General features: G+C 43.6%; 1 long non-coding RNA gene across 3 annotated transcripts in view; it reads right to left on the reverse strand.

The window, feature by feature from the left end:
* LOC136161288 (uncharacterized) overlaps positions 1–20,554 on the reverse strand; it is a 95,995-nt gene that overhangs the window by 23,430 nt on the left and 52,011 nt on the right. For all 3 annotated transcript variants that reach the window (XR_010661698.1, XR_010661699.1, XR_010661701.1), the window contains one exon: positions 6,547–6,694. This is a non-coding gene — a long non-coding RNA (uncharacterized lncRNA). The remainder of the gene's footprint in view (positions 1–6,546; positions 6,695–20,554) is intronic.

A 20,554-nucleotide genomic window follows, 5' to 3' on the forward strand; every position in this document is an offset into this window, starting at 1 on the left:
ATTAGAAATCATTAACCTTTTAAAAATTGAGGTTAAATACACATAAAATTAGGGCTTCCCTGATAGCTTAGTTGGTAAAGAATCCACTGGCAGTGGATCCCAAAGGTCCGCTGGAAAAGGGATAGGTTACCCACTCCGATATTCTTGGGCTTTCCTCGTGGCTCAGCTGGTAAAGAATTCACCTGCAATGCGGGAGACCTGGGTTTGATCCCTAGGTTGGGAAGATCCCCTGGGGAAAGGAAAGGCTACCCACTCCATATTCTGGCCTGGAGAATTCCATGCACTGTATAATCCATGGGATCGCAGAGTCAGACAGGACTGAACGACTTCCACTTTCACACATAAAACTTGCCATTTTAATCATTTTCAAGTGAAACACCCACTGGCATTTTGTGCATTTACTTTGCTGTACAACCATCACTGCTGCTCAACTTCAGAAGTTACAGATCCCAAACGAAAATGTACCCGTTTAAGTAGTAAATCCTCATTTCCCCCTCCCCATAGTCTCTGGCAACTACTTTCCCCCCCCAGCTTTACTGAGAGATAACTGAGATGAAATTGTGTCATTTTAAAGTGTACAGTGTGTTAGATTGATATCCTTTCTATACTGTAGTGTTAATATTATTACCAGTGTAGTGTAGCTAACAACTGCATCACAAGAGATTATCAGTTCTTTCTTGTGGAGAGAACATTTAAGATCTACTCTCTTAGCCATTTTCAAGTATGTAGTACAACATTATTATTTGTAATCACTGCATTGTGCATTAAATCCTCAGAAATTATTCACCTTCTAACTGGAAATTTGGTCCTTTTGAGCAACATCCATTGACATTTATTATTTCCTATTTCCATATCTTGGCTATTGTGAATAATGTTGCAATAAACACAGGAGTACAGACCTTTCTTCCAGAGCCTGTTTTTATTTCCTTTGACTATATACCCAGCAGTGGGTTGTTGGATCATATTTTTAATGTTTTAAGGAATTTCCAAACTTTTTTCCTTAGTGACTGTACCAATTCATATTCCCACAAACAGTATACTAGGGTTCGCTTTTCTCCACATCCTCACTAACCTTCATTATTCCTTGTCTTTTTGATGATAGCCATTCTGACAGGTGTGAGGTGATATCTCACTGTAGTTTTGACTTGCATTTCCCTGGTATTTAGTGATATTGAACATCTTTTCACGTGCCTGTTTGCCATCTGTACATCTTTGGAAAAATGCTTATTTGGGCCGTCTGCCCATTTTTAAACTTTTTATATTGAGTTATATGAGTTCTTTATATATTTTGGATATTAACCCCTTTTAAGACATATTATTTGCAGATTATCTTCTATTCAGTAAGTTGCCTTTTCATTTCATTTATTGTTTCCTTTGCTATGCAAAAGCTTTTTAGTTTGATTGGGTCCCATTTGTTTATTTTGCTTTTGTTTCCCCTGCCTGCAGAGACAGAGTTTAAAAAAATATTGCTAAGACTTATGTGCAAGAGTGCCTTTTACTTCTTTTCATTCCTTGATTCCTCTACTAGGACTTCCAGCATTATGTTGAATAAGAGTGGTGAAAGTGGTCACTCTTTCTTGTTCCTGATCTTAGAGGAAGAGTTTCAACATTTCACCACTGAGTGTGATGTTTGCTGTGGGCTTGTCATGCATGGTGTTTATTGTGTTGAGGTTATTCCTTCTATACCCAATTTATTGAGAGGTTTTTAAAAGAAAGTATTATTATGAAGGACTGTTGTATTTTGTCAAATGCTTTTTCTCCATGTTTCAAGATTATCATATGATTTTTTTTCTTTCATTCTGTTAATTTAGTCTATCCCATTTATTGATTCGTGGCAACTGCTTTTCTACTTTTGTTCTGTATGATGTTGAATATGTCTTGCTTTAGTAATTGACAGTGATGCTGCTTTCAATGTCTTCTATTCTTCTAGCAACTCTTCTCGTGAAGTGCTAATACTCTTAGATAAATTTATTTCCTCTGGACAGATTTTCTTTTTGCTGCCATCAAACATAATTTTATTAACTCACCATTGGTAAATGCTTTCCTTGCTTGACTCACAAATGAGCCATTCAGAAACCTACTTTGGTTGCAACCTCATTTTCATGTTTTCCTTTTTTTTGTGAAGAAATTCTGCTGTGATGAGATATTCCTTTTTTCATTTTTAAATTTTTCTGAATATTTATTTCCTGTGAGTGAGGGATATTGCATTGAGTACTTAGTCTGATAGTGTCAACATGTAGTGTAATCTTTCAGCATAGTCACATTATCATCACATAATGAACACAATGTTTTGCCATCTATTTCAATAACACAATAATTTGCATTTAAAAGTCGACGCTTGGAACTTCCTTAGTGGTCTAGTAGTTAAGACTCCATGCCACCATGCAGTGGGGATAGAGGGGGGCAGGGGGTTCCATCCCTGATCAGGGAACTAGATCCCACATGCCACAACTAAAGATCCTTCATGCCACAATGAAGATTGAAGATCCCATGTGCATCAACTAAGACCTGGTGCAGCTAAATAAATAAATATTTTTTAAAAAGAGAAGAAATTTGTTTTGTAACTAAAAAACTTCTGAAATAAAAATCTCTAGACCCAGATGGTTTCACTGGTAAATTATTACCAAACAAATAACATAATTTCCACACAATCTTTTCCAGAAAAATAGAAGAGGAGAGAGTATTTCCCAACTCATTTTTTGAGGCCAGCATTGTCTTGATATTAAAAGCACATATAGACTATGGATAAAACACTACAGACCAATACATCTTATGAATATAGATGCAAATTTCTCAATGAAATATTAGAAAATTTAAAATAGAAGTGTATAAATAGAACACACCATCTCCAGCTGAGGTTTCTCCAAGACTGCAAAGCTGGTTCAAAATTAGAAAGTCAATCAATGTAATCCACTCTATGAACTATTGAAAAAAGGAAAACCACATGATCAAGTGATGCAAAAAAGGCATTTGAGGAAAGTCAACATACATCTACAATAAAAATGGCAAACCAGAACTAAAGGAAATGTCCTCATCCTGAAAAGGGCATCTACAGAAAACCTCTAGCTAATATTATACGTGGTGATGAAAGTGGGAAGACTTTCTGCCTTAATATATGCAACAGGTAAGGATGTCCTTCTCACAATCCCTGTTCCATGTCAGACTGGGAGTCCTAATCAGCACAGTATGTCAGAAAAAGAAAAAAGAAAGGGCATACAAATAGTAAAGGAAGAAATAAAAGACTACCCTTATTTGCAGATGACATAAGTGTCTAAGTGGAAAGTCCCAAGGAATCCGTATACACACATACAAAGTTAGAATTGATAAAATGAGTTAAGCAAGATTCAGGTTGCAATACATTTTCAGTAGCCCCCAAATAAGCAATTAGTTGGGTGTGAATCTAAAATGTTACGTTTACAGGCTGTGTGTGTAACTTTGGCTGCTGCTGAAAGAAATCAAAGATGTCTGAGAATTCCCTGGCAGTTCAGTGGTTAGGACTCTGTGCTTTCACTGCTGAAGTTTCAGGTTTGATCCATGGTCAGAGAACTAAGATCCCACAAGCTACGTGGAATGGCCGAAAAAAGGAAGAATCAAAGAAATCCTAAATAAATGAAGAGCCTTTCCATAGTTGTGAACTGGAAGACTCAACATCTCTCCCAAACTGACAGGAAATTTTAATGCAATTCCCACTAAAATAAAATAAAAAAATTGCAAGATTTATAGATCTAGACAAGTGTTGTCAAAACACTTCTGAAAAAAAAGAATAGAGTATTCACATTACCCAGTTTTAAGAATCACTATAAATCTACATTAATAAGAGTGTGGTATTGGCAAATGAATAAACACAGGTCAACAGAACAGAATGAGGGCAGAATGAGACCCACAATTTATTTATTAGCCATGTTTGGTCAATTTATTTAGAAATGTGTCGAAAGGCAACTAACTTATCAAAGAAATAATCATGTTTTATGGTGTTTAATTGGACCACCATATGTAAAACTCAACTAATCCCAATGAAAACTTCACATCTTATACAAGTATAAACTCAATAAGTATCATAGATCTAAATGTAAATTGTTAACCTATCAAACTTATGGGAGAAGACACAAGAGAAAACCCTGAATTAAGCAGAGTTCTTAGGCCTGATACCAAAACACCTCCAGAAAAGAGGAAAAAAGTAACTTAAGCTACACCAAGGGCTTCCCTGGTGGCTCAGCTGGTAAAGAATCTGCCTGCAATGTGGGAGACCTGGGTTCAATCCCTGGGCTGGGAAGATCTCCTGGAGAAGGGAAAGGCTACCCACTCCAGCATTCTGGCCTGGAAAATTCCATGGACTGTATAGTCCATAGGGTCGCAAAGAGTCGGACAGGACAGAGCAACTTTCACTTTCACTTTCAAACTACATCAAAATTAAATCCTTTTGATCTGCAATGGATACTGTTAGAAAATGAGAAGATTAAGCTACATACCTAGAGAAAATATTTGCAAATCATACATCTGATAAAGAATTTTTACACAAAATATACAAATGACTCTCAAACTTAACTGTAATAAAAACAACCCAGTTTTTTTCTTTATGGAAGAAAGACTTGAACTGACACTTCATCAGAGAGGATATGTGTGTTAAGTCATTTCAGTTGTATCCAACTCTTTGCAACCCTATGGACTGTAGCTCACCAGTCCTCATCTGTCCATGGGATTCTCCAGGCAAGAATACTGGAGTGAGTTGCCATGTCCTCTTCCAGGGGATCTTCCTGATGCAGGGCAGGAGGCAAATAAGCACATAAAATGCTATTCATTCTTGCAAAGATCGCCATTTACTGCTGAAGTACCAACTTGTTAAATGATCCCTCTCAAGGTGTCTGAAGCAACCTAAGACTCCTAGGCTCACATCACTCTGCACCAAGTGGTGTCTCTCACTTGCTGGGATTGATCAATCATCAGAGAGAATAGGAGGAGTCTGAACTCCTTCAGACCAATCAGCAGTCAGATGAGAACTGGCTTCCTTAACCCCAACACACAACCTCCAATCAGTCAATAGAAGTAGAATGATAGAATAGGAGGCGGGGTCTATCTGGTCTCCATGGTAATCCCTGGCAGATTGGCTTGAGGGACAGGCCCTATGTTACCTTAGTAGTAGAAGGAGACCCATATATCCTAATGGAGGTGAGGGGGGCAGGGAGAGAATTTATGGGATGACAGGAGGGAGAAAGAGAGCTAGAGGGAGTGGGGAATGAAGGGGCAAGAAGAGTTTAGAGGGTAGAGAGGGGAGGGTGTAGAGAATTATTTAGGGAGAATGGATTTTGAAGAACTGGAAGGTTGTAATTAGTGGAAGGAGAAGAAATTCAAAGGATCACCAAGCTTATTTCAGAGACAGAGGTGTTAGGAGGAACAGGTCAGGTCTTTAAAAGGGGACAGAGAAGAGGCTATGAATGGACAAGCAGAGGACTCAAAGTTTATAGTTGCTCTAAGAAGGTCTCAGGGGAGCCAAGTGAGAGGTTATTGGGGAAGGGAGAAGGGAGGAGTTTAGGGGTGAACAATAAGGGTCAAAACAGGACCATGACAGATTCATAGGGACAAAATGAGTGATATAATTATAAAAGAGACAAGCAAATAGCTAGTAAAGACATTACAGATATTATAGGGTGAAAGTTTTTAAGGAGACAATGGAGGTTTTATACATGAAAAGTGAGTGTGCTAGTGTTGAGTGAGGGTTTTCTTAGTAAGGTGGTTTATAGGAACAAAGAGAAGGTTGCTTGGAAGATGATGGGAGTGTTAATGGAAACAAAGTATGACAGTGGGTCAGTTGAGGTACAAGGAAGCCAAGTGAGAGTCATCTGAATCAGTAGGGATTTTTGTGGAGACAGTGGAAGGGGTCACGTGAGACATCCTGTAGGGACCAGCAAGCCAGTTATAGAAGACAAAGAAGAGCCTATTGGAGATGGGGGAAATGTTACAGAGAGCAGAGAGGGGTTATAAGGCATGAAGTAGGGGCCACAGGCTGAGAGTTCTGGGAACAGGAAGGTATTAAAGAGGATAGGGAGATGCCAAGAGAAGACATGGTGGGAGTTAGAGGGAGTTGGTGAGAGTTTTCAAGGGGGTCAGTGAAATTTTTATAGGAGCCAAGAAGAGACATGTTGAGAGGTCAGAGGAGACATTAGAATTCAGAAGCCATATGAAGCTACATAACCCACTCCCTGCCCCCAGTCATCTGAAATTGAGTCTGAGGAGACCCCCAGGGACCACTTCTTGCTGTCGGTCTTGGCCTGCCATATGTGTTGCCCCTTAGGCACCATAGCCTTGTACTACTCTTTACAGGTGGGGATTCGAATTATGCCAACCCTCGCCGTCCCCTCCCTCTCCATCCTGGCCCCAACCCTGAACAAACTGTATCCATGTCCTCCCTCCTGTTTCTCCAGATCCTACCCTGTGCCCCTACAGACCCATGGCTCACCCCATTCAATAATCCTTTTAAGTCCAACTATTCCTGCTCCATCTCTCCCGTCCAACTCAGACAAGGAACCACATCAATAACAATGAACTTGCCTTGGCCACCAACTCCTCCCAGAAAGCCTTCACATTTGCAGTCTCAGCAATTGTTACAGCATCTGTCTGCCTGGTCTGCGTCGTCCTAGTCTTCATCTCAATTGCAATCCTACTATTCGTAATTTCTCGGTAACCTCCTCTCCAGCTCCTGAAAAAAAAACACCAAATATATTTAAGTGTGACTTACCGTGGCTCTAAGTATCTATTTGGCCAAGTGGGACACCATTTCGTGCGTTTGTGTGTGCTCAGTCACTTCAGTCATTCCTTACTCTTTGCAACCGTATGAACTGTAGCCCGCCAGGCTCCTCTGCCCATGGGATTCTGCTAGCAAGAATACTGGAGTGGGTTGCCACATCCCCTCCAGGGCATCTTCCTGACCCAGGGGTTGAACCCACGTCTCCTGCATTGCAAGAGGATTCTTCACAGCTGAACTACCAGGGAAGCCCACACCATCTCATGGTTGGAAGTAAAAGATGTTGCCAGCCTGATCCAGCACCTTGTGGTGGCTGATAGGGAAAGGAAGTGGGAGCTCAGATAGCTCACTGGACCAGAGATCAACACCAATTCTGGACCCTACCAGGACACGGGCCATGGGAGACAAGAGAGGGCATTCTTTCCCCAGGGCAGCCTCCCCTCCTGCCTACATGCATGCATTCATGCCATAAATCTACTTATGCCAACCAACGGACTTGACTGTGTTGCATGACTCTCGGGACACAGCAGTCATCACTACAGACTCAACCCCATCCCCTCAGAACCGTTAACCAGACAGCGACACTCCAGAGTGGTTTTGTCTCTAGTGGGGGAAACACAGGGAAATGGGTTATAAATGGCCGCACCTAACCTGGGGCACTTGTGGTCTACCAGAAAACCAGGGAGTCAGACATCTATCAGTGAACTGGTTAAAATTAGGGCCAAATTAGGATTGTAGAGAGCTTCTATAACAGCTTTGGTTGCCTCCTCTCCCCACCAACACCAATGCTTGTGATTTAATCATTATTCAACAATACTGTGGGGGCATCCATGATCTACCAGATGCTGTGCTGGGAACTAGGGAACTTTCAAGAGCAAAATAAACAAGACTCCTTTCTGATGGAGCTTACGTTCTAGTGGGAAGAAAATCATAAACAAAAAGATCTTTAAATAAACAAGATAATTACAGTGAATGGAAAATGCTATAATTTTGGAGAAAATAAAACAGGATAATAAGCTAAAGCAGTGCCAGTACTGGTCCACCAACTGCTAATGGCCTGCTAATGGCGTGCAATGAGGTAAGTACTGAAATTGCTAGGAGATGCTTAGAAATAGCAATCTGACATCATCACATCCAAGTATACGATCAAGAGTCTCGTCTTATTTAACAAGGTGTAGACCAAAAGGATCAGTCCATGACAGACTGGAGATATCAAAAACAGATAACTACTTCACAACTGGGCTACTGGGCAATATACAAATAAAAATTATTAGTTTGAGAAATTAATGAGAAATATGAATCCTGCTATTTGCCACAACATGAATGGAACTTGAGTGCATTATGATAAGTGAGATAAGTCAGACAGAGAAGGACAATGTATGGTATCACTTCTGCGGAAACTGAAAAAGCCAAATTCACAGAAACAGAAAGTAGAATACTGTTTTCCAGGAGCTGGGTGATGGAGGAAATGGAGACAGACTGGTAAAAGTATCCAGACTTTCAGTTGTAAGATGAATGAGGGTGTAAAATGTAACACGATGACTATGGTTAACAGTACTATTGTATATATCAATACTAACACTTGCTAAGAGAGTAAGTATCCTCACCAGAGATAACTACAGAGGTAATAGATGTGTTAATTAACTTCTTGCTTAGTTCCTAAGCCATGTCTGACTCTTTAAAACCCCATGGACTATATAGCCTGCCAGGTTCTACCTGTCCATGGGATTTCTCAGGCAAGAATATTGGAGTGGGTTACCTTCTCCAGAGGATCTCCCCACCCAGGGTTGAGCACGTGTCTCCTGCATTGGCAGGCAGGTTCTTTACCACTGAGCCACCAGGGAAGCCCTATTAATTAACTGACTGTGGTAATAACACCACAAAGTATATGCATGTTAGATCACTATATTTTACCCTTTATATATATTACAATTTTATCAGTTATTCCTCAATAAAGCAGGGTAAAAAATTTTAATAAAGCTTTAACCCTAAAGTACCAACTATCACATTTGCTCTCAGTCCATGGGGCAGAACTAGTCTCACGGCCTCATGTGAATGCAAAGGCATCTGGGAAATGTCGTCCCAGACTGGACACCCAATGCACACCTTCCTAAGATGCTCCTTGAGCTGAGATACAGAAGCCACAGTGTGACAGCTGTTCCAAGAACTGTGAGAACAGAGTTCCCACGAGTGGGAATAGCAAGTGGAAAGGTCCATAAGCTGGAATGAGCTTGGCAATTCAAGGAACACAAAGGAAGCTAATGTGGCAGTAAGTAATGTCACACATCTCCCACTCTCCAATATAGGTGGGACTCTCTCCTCCTCCTGGTAAGAATCCTTGTAAGTGCTTATGAAAGTCCCAAAGATGTCCCGCATCTCCACTTCTCCTGAAGAGGAAACTCAACACCGGTTCTCACAGATATGCTCACAGGAATATTTACAGACATACAGCCACCCACCTGCAGGACTTCCCAGCTCCCCCCACGTCTGGTTCTGTGATGGATGATGCAGGAGACACAACAGTGACCAAGACAGACCTCAACCTTGCCCTCAGGAAATCCACAGACCAACGAGGAAGGCAGGGCTATGGGTTGTTCTTTCATTCAGCAAACTTTTATTGTGTAGCTGTTGTTGTGCCAGGCACAGAGGACATATTGCTGCACAAAACATTTCTCCCACGAGCTCCCTGGTATGATTCAGCCTTGTCATCATCTGCCCTGGTCCATGCCATGGTCTGTCTCTTCCTCTGGTCCACCCTCCACAAAAACATCAGAGTGTTCTTCACTTAAAAAAAATTAATTTCTGACTTTATTTAGATAAAGTTTTCAAATTTACAAGCTGTATAGAAAGAGTCTGACAGACCCCCATGTACCATCTGGATTTAACAGATGCAAACATTTTCCTATATTTGCATCAGATCTTTTTTCTTAGAAATAAAATGTTGTTGGTATAAATTAAGTTCATGTCCTCCCCTTCTCTATTCTATTCTTCCCTCCCTCCATATCTGGAAGAAACCACAGAACTCCTGCTGCTATAAATCCATCCTGTGTGTATTTTGCACTTTGACTTCATATGTGCAGGTACACACACACATTTCGAGACAAGATGACAGAGTAGAAGGATGTGTGCTCATCTTCTCCTGAGAGAATGCCAAAATTGCAACTCACTGCTGAATATCCATCAATAGGAGAATGTTGGATCCCACTAAGAAAAGATACCCCATGTCCAAGGGCAAAGGAGAAGCCATAACAAGATGATAGAAAGGGTGAAATCACATTTAGAATCAAACCCCATACCTGCCAGAGATGCTCAGAGGGCTCAAACAAAAGTTTGTGCACACTGGAACCCAGAGACCCCACAGAGACTGAGTCAGGCCTGCTTTTGAGTGTTTGAGTGTCTCCAGAGGAGGCATGGGTCAGCAGTGGCCTGACACAGGGATAGGGGTTCTGACTGCAGCAGACCTGGGACATGCTGTGTGTGGCATAAGCCCTCTTGGAGGAGGTTGCCATTAGCCTCACCACAGAGCCACCAAGCAGACAACCTACAAATGGCACAACAGTTATACCAAAGAAATTCTCTAGGACCCACAACAGATTTCCCAACCTGGGGATCCAGCAAAGAGACTGAGAATCCCCAGGGAATTTGACTCCAGAGGCCAGTGGCATTTCACTACAGAACTTCCACAGGACTGGGGAAACAGAATCTTGGAGGGCACAAACAAAACCTTGTATGCACCAGGACCCAGGTGAAAGAAGCAATGTCCCCACAACAGACTGAGCCAGACTTGCCTGTGAGTGTCCAAGAGTCTCCAGCAGAGGCATGGGTTAACAGTGGCTGCTGCAGGGTCAGGGGCACTGAATACAACAGTGCAGGCATAAGCCCTTTTGAAGGAGGTCACTGTTACCACCATTACCACCATTATCCCCACCATAGTTTGGCCTCAGGCCAAACAACAGGGAGGGAACACGGCCCCTCCCATCAACAGAAAATTGGATTACAGATTTACTGAGCATGGCCCTGCCCATCAGAACAAGACCCAGATTCCCCCACAGTCTCTCCTATCAGGAAGCTTCCATAAGGCTCTTATCCATATCCATCAGAGGGCAGATAGAATGAAAATCACAGTCACAGAAAACTAACCAAGCTGATCACCTGGACCACAGCCTTGTCTAACTCAATGAAACTATGAGCCATGCCATGTAGGGCCACCCAAGACAGATGGGTCATGATGGAGAGTTCTGACAAAATGTGGTCCACTGGAGAAGGGAAACTGCTTCAGTATTCTTGCCTTGAGAACCCCATGAAAAGTATGAAAAGGCAAAAAGATATGGCACTGAAAGATGAACTCCCCAAGTCAGTAGGTGCCCAGTATGCTACTGGAGAAGAGTGGAGAAATAACTCCAGAAAGAATGAAGAGACAGAGCCAAAGCGAAAACAACACCCAGTTGTGGATATGACTGATGATGGAAGTCAAGTCTGATGCCATAAAGAACAATATTGCATAGGAACCTGGAATGTTAGGTCCATGAATCAAGGTAAATTGGAAGTAGTCAAACAGGAGATGGTAAGAGTGAGCATTGACATTTTAGGAATCAGTAAACTAAAATGGACCAGAATAGGCAAATTTAATTCAGATGACCATTATATCTACTACTGTGGGCAAGAATCCCTTAGAAGAAATGCAGTAGCCCTAATAGTCAACAAAAGAGTTCAAAAAATGCAGTCTCAAAAATGACAGTGACCTCTGTTTGTTTGCAAGGCAAACCACTCAATATCAGTAATCCAAGTTTATGCCCCAACCACTAATGCTGAAGATGCTGAAGTTGAGTGGGTCTATGAAGACCTACAAGACCTTCTAGAACTACCACCAAAAACCAAAAGATATTCTTTTCATCATAGGGGACTGGAATGCAAAAGTAGGAAGTCAAGAGATACCTGGAATAACAGGCAAGTTTGTCCTTGGAGTACAAAATGAGGCAGGGCAAAGGCTAACAGAGTTTTTCCAAGAGAACACACTGGTCATACCAAACCCTCTCTTCCAACAACACAAGAGATGAGTCTATACATGGACATTACCACACAGTCAATACCGAAATCAGATTGATTATATTCTTTGCAGCTGAAGATGGAGAAGCTCTATATGGTCAGCAAAAACAAGACCAGGAGCTGACTATGGCTCAGATCAAGAACTCCTTATTGCAAAATTTAGACTTAAATTGAAGAAAGTAGGGGAAACCACTAGATCATTCAGGTATGACCTAAATCAAATCCCTTATGATTATACAGTGGAAATGACAAATAGATTCAAGGGATTAGGTCTCATAGACAGTACCTGAAGAACTATGGACAGAGGTTCGTGATGTTGTACAGGAGATGGTGACTAATACCATCCCCAAGAAAAAGAAATGCAAAAAGGCAAAATGGCTGTCTCAGGAATCCTTACAAATAGCTGAGAAAAGAAGAGTAGCTAAAGGCAAAGAAGAAAAAGAAAGATATACCATTCTGAATGCAGAGTGCCAAAGAATAGCAAGGAGAGGTAAGAAAGCCTTCCTAAGTGACCAATGCAAAGAAATAGAGGAAAACAATAGAATGGGAAAGACTAGAGACCTCTTCAAGAAAAACAGATACCAAGGGAACATTTCATGCAAAGATGGGCTCAGTAAAGGACAGAAACAGTATGGACCTAACAGAAGCAGAAGATTTTAAGAACAGGTGGCAAGAATACACAGAAACTATACAAAAAAAGATCTTAATGGCCCAGATAACCATGATGGTGTAATCACTCACATAGAGCCAGACATCTTGGAATGTGAAGTCAAGTGGGCCTTAGGAAACATCACTATCAACAAAGCTAGTGGATGTGATGGAATTTCAGTTGAGCTATTTCAAATCCTAAAAGAGGATGCTGTGAAAGTGCTGCACTCAATATGCCAGCAAATTTGGAAAACTAAGCAGTGGCCACAGGACTGGAAAAGTCAGTTTTCATTCCAATCCCTAAGAAACGCAATGCCAAAGAATGTTCAAACTACTGCACAATTGCACTCATCTCACACACTAGCAAAGTAATACTCAAAATTCTCCAAGTCAGGCTTCAACAGTACCTGAACTGAGAACTTTCAATTGTTCAAGCTGGCTTTAGAAAAGGCAGAGGAACCAGAGATCAAATTGCCAACATCCGTTGGATCATCAAAAAAGCAAGAGAATTCAAGAAAAACGTCTTCTGCTTTATTGACTATGCCAAAGCCTTTGACTGTGTAGATCACAACAAACTGTGGAAAATTCAAGAGATGAGAATACCAGACCTCCTTACCTGCCTCCTGAGAAATCCGTATGCAGGTCAAGAAGCAACAATTAGAACTGGACATGGAACAACAGACTGGTTCCAAGTCGGGAAAGGAGTACGTCAAGGCTGTATATTGTCACCCTACTTATTTAACTTATATGCGGAGTATATCATGCAAAATGCTGGGCTGGATGAAGCATAAGCTAGAATCAAGGAGGGAGAAATATCAATAACCTCGGATATGCAGATGACACCACCCTTATAGCAGAAAGTGAAGAGGAACTAAAAAGTCTCTTGATGAAAGTGAAAGAGGAGAGTGAAAAAACTGGCTTAAAACTCAACATTCAAAAACTATGATCATGGCATCCAGCCCCATCACTTCATGGCAAATAGTTGGGGAAACAATGGTAACAGTGACAGACTTTATTTTGGGGGGCTCCAAAATTACTGTAGATAGTGACTGCACCCATTAAATTAAAAGACGCTTGCCCCATGAAAGAAAAGCTATGACAACCCTTGGCAGCATATTAAAAAGGAGAGACACTACTTTGACAACAAAGGTCCATCTAGTCAAAGCTATGGTTTTTCCAGTAGTTATGTATGGATGTGAGAGTTGGACTATAAAGGAAGCTGAGCACCGAAGAATTTATGCTTTTGAACTGCAGTGTTGGAGAAGACTCTTGAGAGTACCTTGGACAGCAAGCAGGTTCAACCAGTCCATCCTAAAGTAAACCAGTCCTGAATATTCATTGGAAGGACTGATGCTGAAGCTGAAACTCCAATACTTTGGCCACCTGATAGAAAGAACTGATTCATTTGAAAAGACCTTGCTGCTGGGAAAGATTGAACACAGGAGGAGAAGGGGATGATGGAGAATGGCATCACTGACTCGATGGACATGAGTTTGAGCAAACTGGGAGTTGGTGATGACAAGGAAGCCTAGCATGATGCAGTGTTGTTGTTTTAATGTGTAGTAGTCCTTAGCTCCCTCTGCAAATGTTTACAGCTCTTCACCTTCCAAGACTCACCTTCTGGGTCTCTCAGTTGGTCCAGCTGATCTCTTCCTCCATCTGCAAAAATTGGATTGGCCAAAATGATCATTTGGGTTTTTCTGTAAGATGTAAGATGTAATGAAGAAACCCGAATGATCATTTTGGCCAATCCAATATATTCTTCACCTAGTTTCTGGGGAAACACTCTCCATTCTCCTCCTAAACGCTGGCAGCTCTTTCACAGTCTCTTTTACAGGTTTGTCCCCATCCTCTGTACCTGGTCCCCTTGAGGAACAGAAGGTAACCCAGAATGTAAACACCACTGGACCCAGACACTTTATAACAAGAGGGCCACAGAACCCAGACACCTCCAGACCAGGCCTCTGTTGGAGGAAGTCATCAAGAGGATGTGACCACCAGGTCAACTCCAAAATAAACTTGGGCAATCAGAAGCTCTTTATCCCCTCTTCTGTCCTAGGAATATATACTTTGCCCACTGCTGCCACAGTGGGAATATTTCCAAGGACGGTAGCCTTGGGAGAGTAAGGTGTTGTTGAGGCCATCTGGACTGAATATGTGACTGAACCCAGTTGAGGTCTCTATTTAAACTTTTAAGAAGGTGTCCCTGGTGGTTCAGTGGTAAAGAACCTACCTCCCACTGCAGGAGGCACAAGTTCGATCCCTCATTGGGCAGGATCCCACATGCTGCGGAGCAACTAAGCCTGGGCACCACAACTACTGAACCTGTGCCCTAGAGCCTAGGAGCCGCAACTACTGAAACCCATGTGCCCTACAGCCCATGCACTGCAACAAGAGAAACTACCATAATGAGAAGCCCGCACAGCAATGAAGACCCAGCACAGGCTAAGTAAATAAATAAAATTAATTTTCTAAAATAAAAATAGATAAACTTTCAGGATTCTGGCAGGCAGGTGCAGAGACCTACTCATCCTCCAACTGCCCAATACCAGCCTGGTAAGTAAGTTTCTTTGCCTATCAAAGCTTCCACCGGACTTCCCTGGTAGTCCAGTGGTTAAGACACAGTGCTTCCAGTACAGGGGTGGCAGGTTTGATCCCTGGTCGAGGAACTAAGATCCCACATGCTGAGCAGCATGGCCAAAACAAACAAAAAAAATTCCACTCCACAGTCTGGAGTGGCCTGCCTCTTTCTTCAGCCTGTCCTCCACCTATGGGGGCGGGGGTGGGTAGGGGGGCCAGGTTCAGATTTCACTTGGGCAACTCCTGAGGTTGTGACCCAACAGACACCCTCAAAAATGGGTTAATTCAGGCACCACTGAACCCTGATAACTGAAGAACCCAGAGCTCAGGGACCTCTGTACCTGGACACCCTTGTAAAACAGGAGTCAGCTTGGGGCACTTGGGTACCTCCAGATCTGTGGTGATTTAGTCGCTATGTCATGTCCAACTCTTATGACCCCATGGACTGCAGCCCCCCAGGCTTCTCTATCCCTGGGATATCTCAGGCAAGAATACTGAAGTGGGTTGACATTTCCTTCTCCAGGGTATCTTCCCGACCCAGAGATCAAATTCAGGTCTTCTGCATTGCAGGCAGACTCTTTACCAACTGAGCCACCAGGGAAGCCCAGAACTTAGTGACCTCTGGACCTAGTCACTTTTGTAAAACAGGAGTCAGCTTGGGCACCTCCAGACCTGGACACTCTCAAATCAGAAGGCCATCCTGAAGTTTACTCTCCTTCAGACATCCACCAACATCCTTGACTCAGCTCTGTACTCTTGACATTCAGAACCTGGAGCCCCAGGAATGCAGAAATAGGCCTGGTTGCTGCATATTCTAGGGCAAGTCCAAGAACGAGGTGAGGACTGGCACTAAAGAGCCACCCCCTCAAGAGATGTGGGTCAATCAGGATGCTAGACAGAGGGCTGGCCCAGAGGTAAGGTGGGCAGAAGCTTTCCTTTGGGGTGATTTTAACCTTGTGCACAATTGCTAGGGCAGTGAGGCTGTTATTTACGGACAGAAACACAGGTGCAGTGATGGGGGAGCCCCTCGGAGAAACAGAGCATGACAGAGGTGATGCAGACAGCAGGATCTATTGAGAAGGGAGTATTGGGATATCCATGGATGGAAGAGGACAGGAAAAACATGTTATCAGAGGAGACAGGGGATCCAGCAGCATTTAAGGAGTCTAGTTCATGACAGTGAGGAAGGATTGAAAGGACACTGTGGGGAAAATAAAAACACTTGGGGTTATGGAGGAGACAGAGGGTATAACAGGACAAAGCAGTTATGTCAGGACAGAGGGCCCATGTCAGGAAAGACTGACTATGTCGGGGCAGGTGGGCAGTTAAACTGGCTCAATGAGGGCTGTCATTGGAGGTCAGCGGCCTTTTTAAAGAGAAAGTACAATCTAGGACTTCCCTGGTGGTCCAGTGGCTAAGAATTCACCTTCCAATGCAGGGGACATGGGTTTGATCCCTGTTTGGGGAACTAAGATTCCACATGCCACGGAGCAACTAAGTTCACACACCACAACTACTGAGCCTGTAGGCCACAGCTAGAGAGTCCAAAAGCTGCAATGAAAGATCTCAAAGGATGCAGCAAAGATCTCAAGTGCCACTACTAAGACCCAATGCAGCCAAATAAATAAATATTAAAAATAAATTTAAATTACTTCTCTGGTGGTCCAGTGGTTAAGAATCCATGTTGCAATCCTGGAGAAATAGGTTTGATCTCTGGTCCAGGAAGGTTCCACATGCTGTGGGGCAACAAAACCTGTGTGACACAACTATTGAGCCTGTGCTCCAGAGCCCAGAAGCTGCAACTACTGAGCCCACATGCCTAGAGCCTGAGCTCTGCAACAAGAGAAGCCACTGCAATGAGAAGTCCACGCACTGCAACAGAGTAGCCCCAACCTGCCACAACTAGAGAAAGCCTGCATGCAACAGCAAAGACCCAGCACAGCCAAAAATTAATTTATTTTAAAATAATTATTTTTTATTAAAAAGAGAAAGTACAAACTAGATGGTCACTGGGGGTGTTCTGAATGATCAGTGGAGAGCATTCATAGAGAGTAACAGTCAGGGGTAATTGTGGATTGCAAAGACTGTAGCTGCCAAAGAGATGTTTGATTGGTGTGCAAAACTCAGAGGTTACTGACAGGGAGGCTCTAGGGATGTGTCACCAGGACTCACTTGTCCCTATTTGGTTTAGCAAGTCAAGGATGTCAGTGTGAAGGCTGTGAGCAGGGACCAAGGCAGGCGGTGTGGCCTTGGTGGGCATATTACAGTAAAGGGAACATCTTACAGGAGGTCATTGTGGGGTGACAGGGAAATTGTGCCAGGTAGCATCAAAGGTCATTGGGAGGTACTATGACTGGCTCTTTGTGAGGCTGTTAGTGAGTCAGCTGAGATTTCCTAGGAGCTGGAGAAGAGCTTCATATATGATGCCATTAATGAATTCCCCGAGATTAAAATATAAGAAGATGCATCTTGCAGGCTTTTCTAGCTAAGATGTTTGGAGAGGTTTTTGTCACTGTCTTGAGATGTGTCTTGTTTTTCTGTTATGTACCTGGATATTTCTGCCTAAGTTTACCCCAAAGTTCTTGTAGCAGCTAGAAGGTGTCCACCAGAAATCATCCAGGAATAGGTACACCTCTTGTGTTAGCTTGCTAGGGCTGCCAGGAAGAAAAACACCACAGATCAAGAGGCTCAAACAACAGATGATCATTTGCTCATGATTTCAGGGGCTAGAAGTCCAAGATCAAGGTGCCAGCAGGCTTGCACCTGGGGCTTACAGATGGCCACCTGATAGCTGTGTCCTCACATGGCTGTCCTCTGTGATGTCTGTATCCTCATCTTTTTTTTAAAAAAATTCTTTATTTTTTAATTGAAGGATAATTGCTTTACAGAATTTTGTTGTTTTCTGTCAAACATAAACAAGAATCAGCCATAGGGATACCCATGGCCCCTTCCTCCTGAACCTCCCCCCCATCTCCCTCCCCATCCCACCCTTCTAGATTATCACAGAGCCCCTGTTTGAGTTTCCTGAGTCATACAGAAAACTCCCATTGACTATCTATTTTACATCCGGTATTGTAAGTTTCCAGGTTACTCTCTCCATACGGCTCACCCTGTTTCTGCCCCCGCCCCAGGTCCATAAGTCTGTTCTCCATGTCTGTTTCTCCACTGCTGCCCTGCAAATAAATTCATCAGTACCATCTTTCTAGACTCTGTATATATGTATTAGTATACAACATTTATCTTTCTCTTTCTGACTTACTTCAGTCTGTATCATAGACTCTTCTTTTAAGGACATCAATCATTCTGCATTCAGGTTCACCCTAACAACTCCATTTTAAATTAATTATCTCTTTAAGGACTGTACAGTCCATGGGGTCACAAAGAGTTGAACACAACTGAGTGACTTTCACTAAAGGCCATATATCCAAATCAGTCACAATCAGAGGTACTGGGGGCCACAGCTTCAACATATGAACTTGAAGCGGAAACAACTGCCTAGAACAGCTCTCTGAATCCTGGGGACATGCTTTCAGAATTACAAATAGGAACTATAAAGTGGGGGCAGACCCGGTTTCTGCACGGACCTGTATGTGTGTCTCTTTAAGGAAGGAATGTATCTGTGGCTACACGACCCTATGTGGCAGTTTGTGAGTGAAAAGGCTAGAAGAGAGGATATTGAAGATTTATACAGTATGAGGCAAAGAAATTCATGGAGAGAGAAACTAAGGGAACCAAACATACAGCCTCAACTGAGCAGGAAAGCAGTCCTCTGAGCCTTAGCCTGTCTTTCCTGTGGAAGAAGCCACCACAGATCCACAGAACCTTCCCAGACCCTAAGACACAGCCCAACTGAAGGATGTCCAGATGCTGGCTGAGAAGCCAGCAGCAGACAAGGACCCACAGGCTCCACAGACGTTGAAAATCCAGGGCAGCCTCTGGCTGAGGATCACACAGGCTCCTCTGCTGCCCCCGTCAGCTTTCCATCCCTGGCATCCTGGCTTGCCTCACCTCTCTCCAAATGCCCAGCACACCGCACCCACTGTGTCCCAGCCTCAGGGCCAGCACCAGCCTCTGGGGAGCCCTCGTGCGAGTCAGAAGAGGTGCCCATTCATCTGGGCAAGCGAAGCAGCTCCCATGCGCCCCCTGCCAGGTCAGGTCATGGGCAATGGGTACAAAACCGAAACAGCTCTAGGTGGCAGCCCTGCCCAACCACTGTCACTGACCCCCATGTGCTTCTTCCTCCCCACCCCACCCCACAACCTGCAGACCCAGAGAGCCACCCTCCAGGGAGACGTGTTCTGAGCCCTGGTCTGCTCTCCCACCACCCTCTGCTTCAATGCCTGTTCTGCCATCTGCACTTCCATCACCTTGTTCTTGATCGTTTTCCATTGCGGCTGTGGTCATGGACCAGGAGCAGGACTGGCAGGTTCAAGGGTCTCCAGGGCTTCCCACCCACTCCCTGTCCTTGAGAAGAACTCTTAGCCCTTCTAGTGACATAGATAAGAGGCTAGGGCTCATGATCTCCCCAAGGAAAGTGACACCACACTTCCAAGGTGGCTGCAACACTCCTTTCAGCCACCCATTCCAGGATCTGGATCAAATAGCTTATGGCACTGTCTTAGCTCCTGAGGTGAGGATTTTCTGCACTAGCAAGAGTGAAGGGAGGGAAGAGAAGAAAGTGCCTCGAGTGGGACTAATGCTGCTTGGCCTGGTTGGTCCTCCAGCTCTAGGCACGCATTCCAGTTGCCTGCCAGTATGGGAACTGCCTGCCAGCCTGCACTCAAATCCCGAGTCAGGACCTGGTGCTGAAGCTAATGAACCTGACTTTGCCTCCGTTTCCCCAACTGTACAATGATAGGACCCTCATAGATGCTGTAGGGATTAAGTGGGTTGACAGAGCTCACAGAGCCGCAGCAGCATATAACTACTGTGAAAGCGCTTGGTGTTAAAATAGCTGATTGCAGCGTGACAGAGACAGCGGCCCCTCCTGCAGAGTGAAGGCGGTCGAGGCTTTCTCTCTGGTTTGATTTTTCCCCTTGGCATGACAATGCTCAGCAGCTCCACAGCATAGCCAGCTCTGCACTTGCCTGAACACACCTGGGCTGGACTCAGAGGACCTCTCCTGGCAACAGAAATTGGCAAAAGAGGCCTCTCCCTGTGATGTAGAGCACCAACCAAGCCAGCAGGACTTCTGAACTACGGGGGCTTCACCCTAGAGTTCACAGCCAGTCTGTGTCCTCTTTTCCCATCAGACATGCAGCCCTTCCCTGGAGAGGGACTCATTCAAGTTCTTACGTAGCAGCAGATATGCCATGGACCAGAAAACATGATCAGTCAAAGCGATGTGTCTCTTTATCTATACAAAGGAGAAATTATAACACGACGGGGCTGAGGACACAGCTGCAGGTATGAGACCAATTCAAGATCATCTGCAGAAAAATATATTAGTTACTCCTTAACAGAGATATGTAAGATCTCACTTATGTGCCTCCCTTTGTGGAAAATAAAAAATTGTTAATTGGTAAAATACTTATACTGGGT

The sequence above is a fragment of the Muntiacus reevesi genome, chromosome 2 (assembly GCF_963930625.1).
Source record: "Muntiacus reevesi chromosome 2, mMunRee1.1, whole genome shotgun sequence".
Classification (NCBI taxonomy): Eukaryota; Metazoa; Chordata; class Mammalia; order Artiodactyla; family Cervidae; genus Muntiacus; species Muntiacus reevesi.